Source organism: Lissotriton vulgaris, chromosome 3_1 (genome assembly GCF_964263255.1).
Source record: "Lissotriton vulgaris chromosome 3_1, aLisVul1.2, whole genome shotgun sequence".
NCBI classification, from domain to species: domain Eukaryota; kingdom Metazoa; phylum Chordata; class Amphibia; order Caudata; family Salamandridae; genus Lissotriton; species Lissotriton vulgaris.
The window spans coordinates 6,231,562-6,238,051 of record NC_141689.1 but is presented as its reverse complement, the minus strand read 5'-3'; positions in this window follow the sequence as shown (position 1 = coordinate 6,238,051).

Here is a 6,490-nt window from a genome sequence, read left to right as displayed (position 1 = left end):
AGAGTTACATAAAGTTGGATATGTCTCTAGTGAGAACCTATGTCAGATGTTAGATGTACAGACCCGGGAACGTGGGTAGCCACGGTAACATAATGTTTGCACATTTTAGTGTGTGTCTTCTTGCAGACACACACTAAAATGTGCAAACATTATGTAGAGCTCAACCATGATGAGGACTCCATGATGTGGGTAGTTTTGGAATCCAGTCCTAACTGCCTGAAAAAAGCTCTCTTTAACAAAGAACAGAGATGGGTGCATCGATTGTCTTCTGATAAACAGGGTCTCAATGAAGACATTCCCTGGCACTCACTATAAACTTTAGAGTCCCTCCGTCTGTTACCGTGGCTACCCACGTTCCCGGGTCTGTACATCTAACATCTGACATAGGTTCTCACTACAGACATATCCAACTTTATGTAACTCTCGCCCTTGTCAATGCCATTACCCTTGTTTACCGTGACCTACTCACTGCTATCGGTTCCCTATGCTTCCGCCAAAGAGCCCCTCTTTGAGGTGAGCCCGTCGGGGGTTGCACCGCCTCCTCGACGAGGAGCAACCGCCAATGATGAAGCATGACACCCTTCTGGGTGTGTGAGGCAACTACATCCAACATAATGGATGCCCCAGGGTATCATTGGAACACCCTTGGTCACGCCAGGTAAAACTTCCCCTACTTCCTTATCTCTCTACAGGAACAGTGCAGCAACCCCCCTTTTTTGCATCTCCAGTACTTTGTACAGACACTAAGCTGCTACTGGACCTTCCACCATCCTGAGTGGTAAATAGTGTCCTCTCGCCTCCCTTCTTTTGGAATCTTTCTGTGACTGTCTGGCTTTCTTTTTCCAGAGCGCTTCTTCTATTCTCATGATGCACTCAGCATCCCATGTTCCTGAAACAGGCCATCTATATTTCTCGTCTAGGTTCTTCGTATAATCGACCCACAAGTCTAGATACAGTATGGCGTCTAAGCCGTGCTTGTGGTACATAAAATGTCCTGGAGTGTCCCTACGTGGGACAGGTATCGCTTCTTCCAGTATCCCTTTCCTGGTTCCTATCTGACGTAGTTTAGTGAACAGTGGCATTCTGAAACTGGATACTTACTCGAACTCGAACACAACTAATACAATAAACACATCAAACAATCACTCATACCACGACATTAAACACATTTAAACATTTTCGAACAGATACTGAATATTAACGAATTCTATAACATATACTTTATGTACTGCTAAACAGCACAGATACACTGCTAAAACAGTGCAGACCGGATATGTGTACCCAAACCCGTCTTGACCGGACACAAATTAATGCACCCGTCTAGATGCGTCCCCAGCAACGGTACTCACCGGGAAGCACAGAACAGAAGGCCTCGGAAACTCGACACTGGACTGGACCGGACTGGACTCGACTCGACTCGTGACGTAGGTTCTTCGGAACTGGTGGGCCTCTAGACACCTCGGACCTTGCTCTCTCGGCTGGGCTCTGGTTGGGATCCTCCGCACTCCTCACCGCCTCGTCTGGATGTCGATCGCAGTCTCCGTCACCTCCGTAGGCCTGAGGGAGATACAGGAAATCCTGCGGGTACGCGTAGTTGTCCGTCACGGCTGTGGCAGGGGCCAGGCCTGCGACGCATCGCCGGCGCGTAAGGTGGGGGAGGGTCCCTATTCGGGCGCCAAATTATGTGGTAAATAAATATTTACCGTATGCTGAATTTCTATGCGGTAAAGTTCAATAAAATAGCTCAATCAAAATGAGAGGCAGAGTCCGTGGAGTCTGAGTTTATAAGGGTTTTATTCCATAAAATGGAATGGTTCGAACCATGGTATCATGTTCCATCACCACGAAGGTTCAGGAAGGGATAGACAATGCTTTATTAACAGTGCACAATATATATAGTAAATGCATACAGTGGTGATGGATACAGAAGGCGTAACAGCTGAAAGAAACGAGATAAGAACACATGTGCGTAACAGAAGGCGTGCACGAGGGCGTACACGGAGGTGTGTGCTAGAAACGTCACATGAAAGTGTCACAGGTGGGTGGATCCCTAGAGGAATCCTGCAGTGTCAGCAGAAATATATGGCAGGGATGCGCGCGCAGGCAGCATGACGTGTGATTGACGTGGAACCAGAGGGTGCTGGGGACTTGACATTTAGCATTAGAAGGGCGACAGAAGTCTGGCGTGTCAGAACAACCTAAACCCAATCATATCTGATATCTTGTGTTTGGAGAACTGTAGTATCTAGAAGGAAAGGTCTCTCGGGCAGAGGCTATTCTATACTGACTGCTAGTGCGTGCATATGTGTCTACGTGTCTACGTGTAATGCGAGGGCCATGGGCCTACCATGGTAACGGGAGCAATGATTTACTTGTAAGGAGACAGAAAGGCCGGGCCCTTTGCTCTGCAGCTGGGGAGATGTTTACCTAACATACTAGACAGGAATGTATTTTCGAGGAGCGCAGCAGATAACTTGAAGGCAAAATACTGTCTTGGCAGGCAAGCAGGCCGAGCCGGGCACCGCTCGCCGCGCAGGGAGTAAGGCAAAGGTCATGGATGCAGATCCAGGCTGCAGCTTTCAGGAGGCAGAGAGCAGAAAGGATTCGATTGCAGAAATCAGGGCCTAGCTCTGTAAAGCCAGAGAAACGTGAAAGTGCATCATGTAAAGACGTTGGCATGACATACTTAAGAACTGAATATTCAATCCATTCATGGTGGATCTGAAAGAGGACTTGTTAACGTTGGACGCAAATGTATTTGCGTCTTCATATCTGGTCATGGAGGGAAGTTACATGTACTTGAAGCACGTACATGGAGACGGTGGGGTTCACGTTAGGGGACATTTCTTGACCATAAAAATTCATATTACTTCGGGTCCCGGTCGCCGGGGGGATGTCCTTGAGCACGGGCCGGGCTCGGTGGGTGCAGAGTGGGTTGGTCCGGAGCTTCCTGGCTGGCACCAGGGGTGTTGTTGCAGAAGAGCCTCTGCTGATGGGAGTCCCAGGCTTTAAGAGGGTCAAGGCAGGGAGGTCCTCTGGGTGTCCCAAGGTTGCTGTCCGCAGGAGTCGTCGGGATTAGGTCAGAGCAGGTTCCAGGATTGACAGGCCGGAAGGGCTGGGGCCAAGTCAGTTGTTGTCATCCTGTTGTTAGCAGCTGCACGGCGGATCTTCCTCTTCTTGATCTTCTTTCTTCTTTTCTTATCGGGATCTGAGGAAGGAAGGTTCAGGTAGCCCCTTAATATTGAATTTAGGGGCGTTAAAGGTAGGGCAAGGGCACGGACCAATAGGCCCCTGTCCTGGGGTAGGTACACCCCCTAGCCTGCTCCTCTCCTGTGGAGGGGGGCTGGAGCCTAGCTGTGATTGGGCAGGGCCCCCCATCTTCAAGATGCCCAGAGCGCTGGGTCGTGCTTCACCTCATCTCCCCCACCTGAGGGGTGGGATTGGCACAGGCTGGCACAGGCCCCTTCCTGACGTAGGTTTTCCCACCAGTCTTCCCGCCAGAGTAGGGGTTCGAACTGGTGGGGGCCAGTTGCTGGGTTCAGTAAATGGTCTGGAGAAGCTCACAAGGGCGGAATGCCTTTGAAGCTTCCCCCTGCCCATCCTGGGGGAGGAGACCTAGCACCTCGCCCAGGATTTGCATTGTTGCAGGCCAGGAGAGTGGAGGGCTCTCCACCCAAGGGTCCAGCAACATGTCTGTTGTGTGGCAGCCTCGGATTGTAGGTTAGGTTTTCAGGGAGCATCTCTAAGATTCCCTCGGGAGCATTTTACATTAAATCCTGCTTTGGCATTAGTGCAGGTTTAATGTGCTGAGAGGTTTGATATCAAACTAGTCAGCCTTCAGTGTAGCCATTATGGTGTTGTGGAGTTCGTAATGACAACCTCCCAGCACCATATACTCTTAATGGCAACACTGCACTTATAGTGTCCAGTAATGGCCCTGGGTACTGTAGGGGCAGAGGGCTCATGTCCTTGTGCCCTCACCACTGGCATAGGGCACCCAGCTAGAGGGGTGACTGAAGTATGTCAGGGCAGTGGGTCTTGAGGGCATGGCACACAGGGATGTGTGCCATGTCGACTCTGTTTAGTTTAAAGTGCAGAGAAATAGTAGTTTTGGATTTATATACGGAGCATATAGAGGGATTGAAGGACTGCATTATGTTATATAAACTCATAAATAAGAGGTAGGTGCAGAGAAATATAGAATTGTTTTGGAAAGTAGAGCCTCCTTATTTATTTTTTGCTAGGAGTGGATCCGCGACTTTAGGAATAGATTAGTACATAGACCATTCCAAGATGGCCGCCACTCGTTAGGTGATAGATATTTGTGCCGCTTTTGATGTATAGGTTATATTAGTTCAAATTTCTGTCTCCTATCTTGTATTTATTTTAAGAAGGAGAGGTACTATAATGCGTTTAGACATTTATACTCGAGCCATATTAAAACATACAAGTAGCGAGCCGTAGGGTGTAGATGTTATTTCACCCTATCCATCATGGGCGACCCTTTATGTAAAATTCCGATCGGGTAAAAGTCACTTCTTATCAGAATAGTACAACGAAATTGTGTATAGAGAAACAATACCCGATTTTAGTTATAGTTATGTAAGGTTTTATTGGTATCTCAATAAGCTAAACCAAAGGTCTCCGGATAGTAACGCACGTACGTCTAAGCCCTTTGACCCTAACGGGGATGGATATAAACTGACCTAAAATGGCGGCTAAACGAATCGCGGCTACCGGGATACGCGTTAGCGGTCGGATGTCATGAGACCAAGCTTGTCTACATTGAAGGTAAATGCTGCGTCTAACGCGCCTTTAGTGTGGGGTACTCTTTGCTTTTAGATTTTTGTGGCAAAGAGGGACGTGAGGGCTCGTTTCGATTTGGGACACCATAGTATCAGTTGATGTGACCAAGTTGGTTACGTTCGGTTTGTGTAACCCCAGGGTTTTAGGATCATCCGCATTAGGAAACTGCCTGTGGAGGAGGTTAAAATAGAGTAAGCTACCACTTTGTGCTGATTAATGTTTCTAGGGGTTTCATAAATAGTAGACGAATCAACAATATGAAGTTGACAGAGAGATAATAGGAAAATAGCCCCTTTATTAATATATAACCTTTTAAGAAAGATGGGGTTTCTAAATAGTACTTTTTTCTACAGACTGTCCCGACATTGAATTACGGGTTCACATGAAATAAGGACGTATTGAAAGATGTCTCTACGCCTCCCGGGGCTCCTGATAAACTGATGACTTCAATTTCATTATTAATCTATTTTAATTAAGGTAGGGTTGTCATCTCTAGCAACTCTTTGATTTTCACTTATCGGGGAGGATTTGTTTATTTATGTAAACGTTATGTATTTCTGTCTACCCAGCATGATAATCAGAATCACGAAGTGTATATAACTACGTCAAATGAAGATGCACAGTACTTTCTCTTCTATCTAAATCGATGAAGGACTATCTATGTTTGAAGGTACGCTTATTGTAAATAAATCTCTTAATACAATGGATAAGAGGAAATGATTAAAGGAGGGTGCTAAGGATATCTTTATCCCGGTTTTATTATATAGGAACTGCAAGATTGTTAATAAGAAATATAACAATCAGCACTACCACAGCTTGACCGTGGGTGTCTAAAGATTCACTTTCAGCCATTAAGAGGTATGTTATGAGATAAAACCACCAGTGTTGATGTATAGATGAAGAAAAATACGTAGAGGTGATGATACATATAGACGGAATATCATCTAAAACGACTATGATGTTGAAGTGGTTCTTCTGGCAATATGTCGAGATGAACAGACCACACCATATGAGGAGGTGGTCCGGTACGAGAGGGATTAGCTAATATAAAAGAAATTGATTTGTAAATAATGTTTTTAATAATATTGTGATGTATAGGTTTTTATTTTTGCACCATATAATGAAGGGTAACATTGTGTTGCTATTAGGACTAACACCTGATATACTATTCTGTACGTAAGAGCCTGTGGAGTAAATATATGCATTATTTTATAGATCAAAAAAACCGTCCTGAAGAAGGTGTCAGATCTCCAACAAAAGCACCGAAACGCTGCGTCGACTTGTCTTGGTTTTTTGTAAAAATTTCTTGTTAATTGCAATATGTAATATATGATACTCTGTACATGGTGTATACCTTGTTTTTAAGACTAAAATTGTATCTTTTTAATTGATTGAATTGTCTTGTGCATGACTAACCAGTGCTCTTACGATGGTGTTTTTGTTCTATGATTAAATAAAATAATAGGTGTATAATTGATATGGTGTTAATTGCCTTACACTAGGATTGTAAAGTACACTAAGATTTACCTCCTTTACTTCCCATAGTTCTACTGAAGCAGGCGAGAGGGTATTTCCATATAATTTGGGCTTTGACCTCTGGGTAGGGACTAAAATTTGTTAAACTTTCACCCTGTCCCTAAGTGGATTGGAGGGTATCTCCTTTTGTGGTTTTTAAGTTTTAGTT